Genomic DNA, 12,637 nt, shown 5'->3' with positions numbered 1-12,637 from the left:
CGTGCCTCTTTTGAGGATGATCAGTAAGGATGTTTTGTTAATATTGTAGATCAATATCCATCCATGCCTTTGTTTGCAATTATGGAGCACCCTAGCTTGAGTCAATCGAGCTCTACTTTTGCTACTTTGTGAATCTGGGCAGATTGTCAACTTGTTTGCAATTTTGCCGATGATGTTGTAGTTGATCCGTGCATGCTATGTTATTGTTCTTGCCATGTCTAGCTTGCATTTTGTGCCTTCTTGATGGATGTATGCTTGTCTTGTCATGACTTGCACCGTAGTGAGTGCATCGAGCTCGTGAACATGCCTACTTGATATCTGTTTCAGCATGTGCCAGTTTTCACTAAGTCTGAAAACTGATTATGTTTTTGCGATGTTCACGTGCTTGTTAGTATATTTTCCGATCCCTTTTGGCTCAAGCTCACTAAGGGACTTTTGTTAAGCTATTTGAGTATCTCCACACCATGTTTTACTTTGCCATGTTCAGGTCCTGTAGCATGTAGTTTTGTTGCTCCGAAGAGAGCTACCTGATCTGAAATTCCAGACAAGTGTTAATTTCACTAAGTCTGAGATCTGTTTTCCATATGCATTTTTGCCATGCTTGTTTGAACCTGTTAATGGATGAATTGGACGTAGCTCAGTGCTAGACTTTTGTTAAGCATCTTGAATGCATCCCTGCCATGTATTTTTTCATCTTGTTTGGGTGCTGTAGCATGTTCATCTCATTGCATTCAGATACCTACTTGCTATAAATCGCAGACCGGTGTCATATTTGAATCACTTGCCATTTCCAAACCGTAACTCCGATTCCGGCGTTCTTTATGTCGTTTTCAAGCGATTTCATCTCATCTTTCCAGTGGCATACTTGAATTTCCAAGTTGAGGCCAGGTTCTTGTATTTCCTGTCATATCTTGCGTTTTGCATCCCGCATCGCATCCCGCATAGCATATCATCATTGCATCATATTGCTTGATTCTTGCACGTGGTTGATTGTGTCCTTGTTGCTTATTTGTCTTGTTTGGGTAGAGATGGGAGACGAGTTCGCTAACGAGGAGCCCGTTGAGTTTGCTTTCGAGGATCCAGTCAACTCTGACAACTGTGCAGGCAAGATGATCATACCCTCGAAATCACTACTATCTTTGCTATGCTAGTTTGCTCGCTCTTTTGCTATGCCAATGCTACGATGCCTACCACTTGTTTTCAAGCCTCCCAAATTGCCATGTCAATCCTCTAACCCACCTTGTCCTAGCAAACCGTTGATTGGCTATGTTACCGCTTTGCTCAGCCCCTCTTATAGCGTTGCTAGTTGCAGGTGAAGATTGAAGGCCGTTCCTTGTTGGAATTTTTATTTACTTGTTGGGATATTATTATATTATCTTGTTATCTTAATGCATCTATATACTTGGTAAAGGGTGGAAGGCTCGGCCTCTCGCCTAGTGTTTTGTTCCACTCTTGCCGCCCTAGTTTCCGTCATATCGGTGTTATGTTCCCGGATTTTGCGTTCCTTACATGGTTGGGTTATAATGGGAACCCCTTGATAGTTCGCCTTGATTAAAGCTTTTCCAGCAATGCCCAACCTTGGTTTTACCTTTTGCCACCTAGCCTCTTTTTCCCTTGGGTTCTGCAGACTCAAGGGTCATCATTATTTTAACCCCCCCGGGCCAGTGCTCCTCTGAGTGTTGGTCCAAACCGTCAGCCGCCGGTGGCTACCAGGGGCAACTCTGGGCTGGTCTACCGGAAGTTTGGACAATCTGAGTGTGCCCTGAGAAAGAGATATGTGCAGCTCCTATCGGGATTTATCGGCACATTCGGGCGATGTTGCTGGTCTTGTTTTAACCTGTCGAAGTGTCTTAAAGAACGGAGATACCGAGTCTAATCGGAACGTCTTGGGAGGAGGTCTATTCCTTCGTTGACCGTGAGAGCTTGTCATGGGCTAAGTTGGGACTCCCCTGCAGGGATTTGAACTTTCGAAAGCCATGCCCGCGGTTATGGGCAGATGGGAATTTGTTAATGTCCGGTTGTAGATAACTTGAACCTTAATTAATTAAAAAGAATCAACTGATTGTCTTACCGTGATGGCATCTTCTCGGCGGAGTCCGGGAAGTGGACACGGTGTTGGAGTAATGGTTGCGCAGGTTGTCCTCTAGCCTCTCGCTCGTGCTTTGCCTCCTCTTCTCGCTCTCTTTTGCGAATAACTTAGCCACCATATTTGCTAGTCGCTTGCTGCAGCTCCACATATATTTACCTTGCCTTACCTATAAGCTTAAATAGTCTTGATCGCGAGGGTGCGAGATTGCTGAGTCCCTGTGGCTCACATATTACTATTACACCAGATGCAGGGCCTGATGATTCTGCTCCAGGAGACGCGCTTGAGCTCAAGTGGGAGTTCGACGAAGACTCTCAATGTTACTATGTTTCCTTTCCTGATGATCAGTAGTGGTGCCCAGTTGGGGGTGATCGGGACCGTGTCGCTTGTTGGGTTATCTTTTATTTTGGCGCCGTAGTCGGGCCATGAGTGTTTGGATGATGTAATGTTATTTATGTACTTGATTGACGTGGCGAGTGTAAGCCAACTATGTTATATCCCCTTTATGATTTATATTACATGGGATGTTGTGAAGATTGCCTAACTTGCGACATATGCCTTCAATGCGATTATGCCTCTAAGTCGTGCCTCGACACGTGGGAGATATAGTCGCATCGAGGGTGTTACAAGTTGGTTATCAGAGCCTTCCCCGACCTTAGGAGCCCCATTGCTTGATCGTTTTTAGCGGCCGAGTTGTGTCTAGAAAAATGTTTTGAGTCATTTAGGAATTATATATCGGAGAGTTAGGAATTCTTTTTACTTCCCAGTCTCCTCATCGCTCTGGTAAGGCATCCTGACTTAGAGTTTTGCCTCTTCTCTTCTCAAATTTCACTAAAAAAAATTTAGGATCACGCGGGTATCTTGGAATCGTTCCGATGGTTTTATGATGAGAACATTGTCTTGGTGCCTCCTGTCAGGGGTTTAGTGGAAGTGTCCCCGGGAGTTGAGCTCTGAGGTGTTGTCATCATAATTTTATCATTGCAGTTCTGGAATACCTAAGTTTAGTACACCGACATCGAAAATCTCTTTTATGCAGTTCGTTGCTGAGATAACCTTGACGCCACCCAGTACTGGGGCGGGAGTTCGGGAGTATCGCCATAACTTGTATAACGGATGCTTTTCGAAGGTTGAGGTAGATGGTTTCCGAAGTTTTTCTTGGTTATGTGTTGAAGGATAGATACAGCTGGATGTAGGATTTGCTAGATTTGGGTGAGATATTATGCTTCCCCTGTATCCCCAACACCTGATTGCATAACCGTAAAGGTTCGGGAGTTTCATAGGTGGGAATTCTAGTAGCTCTAGTTCTTCTTCCACGGATATTGGTTTGAGATTGGGATTTCTTACCGATTATTCGTTCTTGATCCATACCTTGTTGATTTATTTCTCTACCTTAATTCTAAGTGGCTTCTCAATTTATGGATATGTGACCATTTCAAGAGGAATGCATTCGTTCATTTTGTTCGGATGTGAAGACTATATGCTGCAATTTTCATTCCGTTGGATTCAGCTTCAATATTTGTCTATCAATGTGCTAATGGATGTCAACCTCTTCAGGATGGCTCCTCCAACGCGCATGACTCCGAATCCGAATCCGCCACCACCTCCACCTCCTCCGGAGGCATGGCAAGCTGTGATGGCCGCAACCAATGCAAATACACGGTTGATCATGCAAATTCTTCAAGAGCGCAATCAAGGCAACCAAGGGAACCAAGGCAACAATCAGAATCACTTTGCTTCACTCAACCAGTTCCTTGCTAACAGGCCAAAGACTTTCAGCAATTGTGTTGAGGCAACCGATGCTGACGATTGGCTTGTGGATCTGTGCAAGCATTTCGAGTGCAATAACGTCAGGCCTGAGGACTTTGTCAAGTTCGCTTCCTTCCAACTCAAAGATCAAGCTGCAGAATGGTTCCAGCAGTACAAGGCCTCCAGAGGTGGACGTGTTATCACTTGGGATGATTTCCATCGAGATTTCAGGGCTCATCATATTCCCCAAATCGTGGTTGAAAGCAAGCGTGAGGAATTCCGCAACCTGAAGCAAGGCTCTTTGTCTGTCTATGACTACAACAAGTTGTTTCAGAAGCTCGCCCGCTTTGCCAAGCAGGACGTCCCTGATGAGAAGAGCATGATATATCAGTTCAGGGGTGGTCTCAGAGAAGAAATTCAGCTAGCTCTTGTTCTCTTTGAGCCCTTGAGGTACGATGAGTTCTACAACATGGCGCTGAAGCAAGAGGCTGCTCAGTTGAGGTGTGATGCTTCCAAGAAGCGAGTCAGAGATGTTACTCCTTCTTCCTCTACTCAAGTGGCCAAGCAGCAGAAGTATTGGCTTCCTCCTCCTCCGTTCCGTCAGCCGTATCAGCAGAAGAGCAAAGGTGGTAGTGGATCTTCCCACCCACCCAACCCTGGCTTTCAGAACAAGACTTCGTCTCAAGCTCCAATATCGAGTGCTCCGTATCACCGTCCGCTTTCAGAGGTCACATGCAACAAGTGCCAACAGAAGGGTCACTATGCCAACAAGTGTTTCAACCAGAGGCGTCTTCCTCCTCCTCCTCCTGTCAGATCGGCAAGTACAGCTGTGGTCAAGCATAACCCCAAGCATGTCAAGGTCAATTTGATGAATGCAGCTCAGGCAGAGGACTCGTCAGATGTCATCATGGGTAACCTTCCAGTTAACGATGTTCCCGCAAAAGTTCTTTTTGATACTGGTGCATCTCATTGTTTCATCTCCAAGCCTTTTGCATCTAAGCATGAGTTGACTTCCCAAGTTATGCATAAACCGTTAGCAGTTGTCTCTCCCGGTAAATGTTTGCTCGCTAATCACGAGATTCCGGATGTTTTTATCATGATGGGTGATTTCAAGTTTCTGGCTTCTCCAATGATCCTTGGTAACTCGGATATTGATCTTATTCTCGGAATGGATTGGCTTTCTAAGCACAAGGCTCAGCTTGATTGTGCAGCCAGGCAGATTCAATTGACTCATTCGTCTGAGAATGTAATTGTCTTTGCCGCTCGGGATAATACCATTCGTCTATTTTCTCTCAATGAGAAGGGTGAACTGGATGCTATCTCGCAGATTCCAGTCATTTGCGAATATCAAGACGTCTTTCCAGAAAAGCTTCTAGGAATGCCTCTGCACCGGCCAGTTGAATTCGTTATTGATCTTGAGCCTGGCACGGAACCTGTGTGCAAGCGTCCTTACAAGCTCGGACCTGAAGAGTTGAAGGAGCTTAAGAAGCAACTCGATATTCAAGAGAAAATGGGTCTCATGCGGCCTAGTTCTTCTCCGTGGGGTTGTGGTATTCTCTTTGTGAAGAAGAAGGATGGAACGGACTGACTTTGTGTTGATTACCGTCCAGTGAACAAGAAGACCATCAAGAACAAATACCCACTTCCCAACATCAATGAGCTATTCGAACAACTCAAAGGTGCCCAAGTATTCTCCAAGCTTGATCTCCGTATGGGTTATCATCAGATTCGAATCCGTGAGCAAGATATTCCCAAGACGGCTTTCAGGACAAGCTTTGGTTCATATGAATACACTGTCATGTCTTTTGGCCTCGTCAACGCTCCTCCGACGTTCTCTCGCATGATGAACTTCATCTTCAACGCCTACACCAATGACTTCGTTTTGGTCTATCTCGACGACATTCTGGTTTTCTCGAAGAACAAGGAAGATCATGCCAAACACTTGCGTTTGGTACTCGATAAGCTCAGGGAACATCAGTTCTACGCCAAGTTCTCCAAGTGTGAATCTTGGCTCGATGAGGTTCTTTATCTTGGTCATATCATATCTGCCAAGGGCATTGCCGTGAATCCTGAGAAGGTGTCTGCAATTGTGAATTGGGAACCTCCTCAGAACGTGAAGCAACTCCGTAGCTTCCTGGGTCTCGCAAGCTATTGCCGAAGATTCGTTGAAAACTTTTCTAAGATCGCGAAGCCTCTCTCTAATCTTCTTCAGAAGCACGTCAAGTACGTTTGGTCTCCGGAGTGTGACATTGCTTTCAACACTTTGAAAGAGAAATTGATCACTGCTCCAGTTCTGACTCCACCTGATGAATACAAGCCGTACGAGGTCTTTTGTGATGCCTCTCTCCAAGGTCTTGGCGCAGTTTTGATGCAAGAGAAGAAAGTGGTTGCTTATACTTCTCGCCAGTTGAAGCCCAATGAGAAGAACTACCCCACTCATGATCTCGAGTTGGCGGCAGTTGTGCATGCTCTTTTGATTTGGAGACATCTTCTATTGGGAAGAAAAGTGGACATTTTCACTGATCACAAGAGTCTCAAGTACATCTTCACTCAGCCTAATCTCAACCTCAGGAAAACTCGATGGGTCGAAATGATTCAAGAGTATAATCCGAGTATCGAGTATACTCCAAGCAAGGCCAATGTGATTGCTGACGCATTGAGCAGGAAAGCTTACTGCAACAGTCTGATTCTTAAGCCTTATCAACCCAAGCTTTGTGAAGCTTTCCGCAAACTTAATCTGCAAGTTGTTCCTCAAGGTTTCCTCGCCAACCTTCAAGTCTCTCCTACCTTGGTAGACCAGATTCGCCAAGCCCAGCTTCTTGATGCTATGGTGAAAAAGGTGAAGATTAGGATTGCCAAGAGTCAACCCAAGTACAAGTGCTACCGCCTTGATGACAAGGACACTCTCTTCTTCGAGGATCGTATTGTTGTACCCAAAGGTGACCTCCGTAAAGTGATCATGAACGAGGCTCACAATTCTCTCCTCTCCATCCACCCTGGGAGCACGAAGATGTATCAGGACCTTAAGCAGGCTTATTGGTGGACTCGAATGAAGCGCGAGATCGCTCAATTCGTGAATGAATGTGATGTCTGCAGAAGAGTGAAGGCAGAACACCAAAGGCCAGCTGGTCTCCTCCAACCTCTTGCCATTCCAGAATGGAAGTTTGACCACATTGAAATGGACTTCGTGACTGGGTTTCCAAAGTCCAAGCGTGGCAATGATGCTATATTCGTTGTCATCGACAAACTCACTAAAGTGGCTCATTTTCTGCCTATCAAAGAGTCGATCACTGCAGCTCAATTGGCGGAACTCTATACCTCTCGTATTGTCTCTCTGCACGGTATTCCACAAGTGATCTCTTCAGACCGTGGTAGCATCTTTACCTCAAAGTTTTGGGATTCTTTTCAGAAGGCCATGGGCACCAACATCCGCTTCAGCACAGCTTTCCATCCTCAAACTAGCGGTCAAGTTGAGCGTGTCAACCAGATTCTTGAAGATATACTCAGGGCTTGTGTGATCTCCTTCGGCATGAAGTGGGAGGATTGTCTTCCTTATGCTGAATTCTCCTACAACAACAGTTTTCAAGCAAGTTCGGGCAAGGCCCCTTTTGAAATTCTGTATGGCAGGAAGTGTCGTACCCCTCTCAACTGGTCTGAAACCGGTGAACGTCAGCTTTTGGGTAATGACTTAATCACAGAGGCAGAGGAAATGTGCAAAGTCATTCGTGATAACCTCAAAGCAGCCCAATCCCGTCAGCAGAGCTACTATGACAGTAAGCACCGTGATTTTGCTTTCGAGATCAGAGATCATGTTTACCTCCGTGTCTCTCCTATGAAAGGTACTCGTCACTTCGGTATCAAAGGGAAGCTTGCCCCTAGATACGTGGGACCTTTCAAGATTGTCAGCAAGAGAGGCGACCTCGCCTATCAACTCGAGCTTCCTTCAAACTTTGCAAATGTTCATGACGTGTTCCATGTCTCTCAGCTTCGAAAGTGCTTCAAGACTCCTGACCGCACCATCAACTTCGAGGACATTGAGCTCCAAGAAGATCTTTCTTATCGTGAGCACCCAGTTGCTATTCTCGAAGAGACTGAACGCAAGACTCGCAACAAGTCAATCAAATTTCTCAAAGTCAAGTGGTCACACCATTCCGACCGTGAAGCTACCTGGGAACGCGAGGATCACCTCCGTTCTGAGTACCCGGCGTTCTTTCAGTCCTAGATCTCGGGACGAGATCCTTTCATAGTGGTGGAGTGTTGTAACACCCCGGATGTAACTTTCCCAATTTGTACCCCAACTCTTGCCGTTTCCGGCGTTAAGTTAATTTATTTCCTCGGGTTCGGGTCTTTGTTTCCGTGTGTTGTTATCGTTGTCATGCATCTCATATCATGTCATCATGTGCATTGCATTTGCATACGTGTTCATCTCATGCATTCGAGCATTTTCCCCGTTGTCCGTTTTGCATTCCGGCGCTTCGTTCTCCTCCGGTGGCCATTTCTAGCTTTCTTTCGTGTGTGGGGGTTAAACCTTTCCGGATTGGACCGAGACTTGCCAAGCGGCCTTGGTTTACTACCGGTAGACCGCCTGTCAAGTTTCGTGTCATTTGGACTTCGTTTGATACTCCAACGGTGAACCGAGGGACCGAAAAGGCCTCGTGTGTGTTGCAGCCCAACACCCCTCCAATTTGGCCCAAAACCCACCTAAGCCTTCTCCATCATCTAGAGCGTTCGATCACAATCGCATGGCCGCAAACTGCACCTCATTTGGACTCTCGTAGCTCCCTCTATGCCTATAAATAGGTCCCCCTCGAAATACTCGCGGTTCCACTCTTCCCCCCTAACCCTAGATTCATCCACCGCCACCGCCGGACGTGTCCGGAGCGGACCGGACAGCGTCCGCCCCGCCGCCGCCACATGGCACGTTGCCATTCACCGCGCCGGCCGCCCCACTTCACCACCGCCGCCGGCCCGGGAGGGGCCCCCGCGGCCCGTTGACCCGCGCCGCCGCCCGGAGCCTTCGTCCCCGCTGCCGGCCGCCCGCCGGACTCCCTCCGCCGCTGAGCCGCTCCGGTGGCCGCCGCCCGAGCCGCTCCGCCAATCGCCCGCACCGCGCCGCGCCGCCCCGCCGCCGCCGCCCGGCCCGGTTCCGGCGTGATCCGGCCGCCTCCTCCTCCCCTCGCCAAGACCCGGCCACCACCGCGCCATTTCCGGCGAGCTGCTACAGTGCGCACGCCGCCGCCTTGGCTTGCGTGCCGCGAAACCCTAGACCTGGGAGGTTGAATTTTCATCTAAGTCCTTGAAATTCCAGATCCAAGTGCTCTTGTTCGCAGCCCCGTAACTTTGCATCCGTAGCTCCGATTCATGCATATAGCATACCAAAATATTCATCGCAGATAGTACATCATTTCATTCCATTGCATTATTGTCATTTGAGTTCATCTTGATGCCCGAAATTCTGTTAGAAGAGGGCTACTTGAGATAATCGTCAGATCTGCTGCTCCATTTAGCTTTTTGTCATTTTTGCCATGATTAATGTGTCCATGATATGCCCTGATGCTCTACATATGTTTTGTTAAGGGTTTTGTCATATTTCCAGAGGTGCAACCCATGTATTTTTGTGATGTGTGTGGTGACTAGTGCAAGCTTGCAAAGTGGTGCACTTAGTAATTCTGTTTTCAGGGACTTAGCATTTCCACTAAGTCCTTGAACTGTTTATCTCATATGGCCATATGTTCATGTTGTTTCCTAGTGATCCGTGCCTCTTTTGAGGATGATCAGTAAGGATGTTTTGTTAATATTGTAGAGCTCTATCCATCCATGTCTTTGTTTGCAATTATGGAGCACCCTAGCTTGAGTCAATCGAGCTCTACTTTTGCTACTTTGTGAATCTGGGCAGATTGTCAACTTGTTTGCAATTTTGCCGATGATGTTGTAGTTGATCCGTGCATGCTATGTTATTGTTCTTGCCATGTCTAGCTTGCATTCTGTGCCTTCTTGATGGATGTATGCTTGTCTTGTCATGACTTGCACCGTAGTGAGTGCATCGAGCTCGTGAACATGCCTACTTGATATCTGTTTCAGCATGTGCCAGTTTTCACTAAGTCTGAAAACTGATTATGTTTTTGCGATGTTCACGTGCTTGTTAGTATATTTTCCGATCCCTTTTGGCTCAAGGTCACTAAGGGGCTTTTGTTAAGCTATTTGAGTAGCTCCATGCCATGTTTTACTTTGCCATGTTCAGGTCCTGTAGCATATAGTTTTGTTGCTCCGAAGAGAGCTACCTGATCTGAAATTCTAGACAACTGTTAATTTCACTAAGTCTGAGATCTGTTTGCCATATGCATTTTTGCCATGCTTGTTTGAACCTGTTAATGGATGAATTGGCCGTAGCTCAGTGCTAGACTTTTGTTAAGCATCTTGAATGCATCCCTGCCATGTATTTTTCCATCTTGTTTGGGTGCTGTAGCATGTTCATCTCATTGCATTTAGATGCCTACTTGCTGTAAATCGCAGACCGGTGTCATATTTGAATCACTTGCCATTTCCAAACCGTAACTCCGATTCTGGCGTTCTTTATATCGTTTTCAAGCGATTTCATCTCATCTTTCCAGTGGCATACTTGGATTTCCATGTTGAGGCCAGGTTCTTGTATTTCCTGTCATATCTTGCGTTTTGCATCCCGCATCGCATCCCGCATAGCATATCATCATTGCATCATATTGCTTGATTCTTGCACGTGGTTGATTGTGTCCTTGTTGCTTGTTTGTCTTGTTTGGGTAGAGCCGGGAGACGAGTTTGCTAATGAGGAGCCCGTTGAGTTTGCTTTCGAGGATCCAGTCAACTCTGACAACTGTGCAGGCAAGATGATCATACCCTCGAAATCACTACTATCTTTGCTATGCTAGTTTGCTCACTCTTTTGCTATGCCAATGCTACGATGCCTACCACTTGTTTTCAAGCCTCCCAAATTGCCATGTCAAACCTCTAACCCACCTTGTCCTAGCAAACCGTTGATTGGCTATGTTACCGCTTTGCTCAGCCCCTCTTATAGCGTTGCTAGTTGCAGGTGAAGATTGAAGGCCGTTCCTTGTTGGAATTTTTATTTACTTGTTGGGATATCATTATATTATCTTGTTATCTTAATGCATCTATATACTTGGTAAAGGATGGAAGGCTCGGCCTCTCGCCTAGTGTTTTGTTCCACTCTTGCCGCCCTAGTTTCCGTCATATCGGTGTTATGTTCCCGGATTTTGCGTTCCTTACACGGTTGGGTTATAATGGGAACCCCTTGATAGTTCGCCTTGATTAAAGCTTTTCCAGCAATGCCCAACCTTGGCTTTACCTTTTGCCACCTAGCCTCTTTTTCCCTTGGGTTCTGCAGACTCAAGGGTCATCATTATTTTAACCCCCCCGGGCCAGTGCTCCTCTGAGTGTTGGTCCAAACCGTCAGCCGCCGGTGGCTACCAGGGGCAACTCTGGGCTGGCCTACCGGAAGTTTGGACAATCTGAGTGTGCCCTGAGAAAGAGATATGTGCAGCTCCTATCGGGATTTATCGGCACATTCGGGCGGTGTTGCTGGTCTTGTTTTAACCTGTCGAAGTGTCTTAAAGAACCGAGATACCGAGTCTGATCGGAACGTCTTGGGAGGAGGTCTATTCCTTCGTTGACCGTGAGAGCTTGTCATGGGCTAAGTTGGGACTCCCCTGCAGGGATTTGAACTTTCGAAAGCCGTGCCCGCGGTTATGGGAAGATGGGAATTTGTTAATGTCCGGTTGTAGATAACTTGAACCTTAATTAATTAAAAAGAATCAACTGAGTGTGTTACCGTGATGGCATCTTCTCGGCGGAGTCCGGGAAGTGGACACGGTGTTGGAGTAATGGTTGCGCAGGTTGTCCTCTAGCCTCTCGCTCGTGCTTTGCCTCCTCTTCTCGCTCTCTTTTGCGAATAAGTTAGCCACCATATTTGCTAGTCGCTTGCTGCAGCTCCACATATATTTACCTTGCCTTACCTATAAGCTTAAATAGTCTTGATCGCGAGGGTGCGAGATTGCTGAGTCCCTGTGGCTCACATATTACTATTACACCAGATGCAAGGCCTGATGATTCTGCTCCAGGAGACGCGCTTGAGCTCAAGTGGGAGTTCGACGAAGACTCTCAACGTTACTATGTTTCCTTTCCTGATGATCAGTAGTGGTGCCCAGTTGGGGGTGATCGGGACCGTGTCGCTTGTTGGGTTATCTTTTATTTTGGCGCCGTAGTCGGGCCATGAGTGTTTGGATGATGTAATGTTATTTATGTACTTGATTGACGTGGCGAGTGTAAGCCAACTATGTTATATCCCCTTTATGATTTATATTACATGGGATGTTGTGAAGATTGCCTAACTTGCGACATATGCCTTCAATGCGATTATGCCTCTAAGTCGTGCCTCGACACGTGGGAGATATAGTCGCATCGAGGGTGTTACAAACAGGGGCAAAAGTTTCATCGAAATCAATTCCTTCAACCTGTGTGTAGCCTTGAGCTACAAGCCGTGCCTTATTCCTAACCACAAGGCCATTTTCATCTTGCTTGTTGCGGTAGATCCACTTTGTGCCGATGATATTGTGCTTGCGAGGATCTGGACATTTGACCAGTTCCAGACATTGTTGAGCTCGAACTGATGTAATTCTTCTTGCATGGCCTGAATCCACTCAGGCTCCAGAAATGCTTCACCTACCTTAGTGGGCTCTGTAATAGAGACAAAAGCATAGTGCCCACAAAAGTTAGACAAATGTGAAGCTTTTGAGCGTGTGAGAGGACCTG

This window comes from Triticum urartu, chromosome 1A (genome assembly GCF_056163025.1).
Source record: "Triticum urartu cultivar PI428250 chromosome 1A, HENAU_Tu73, whole genome shotgun sequence".
NCBI classification, from domain to species: Eukaryota; Viridiplantae; Streptophyta; class Magnoliopsida; order Poales; family Poaceae; genus Triticum; species Triticum urartu.
Note: the sequence above shows the minus strand (reverse complement) of the source record.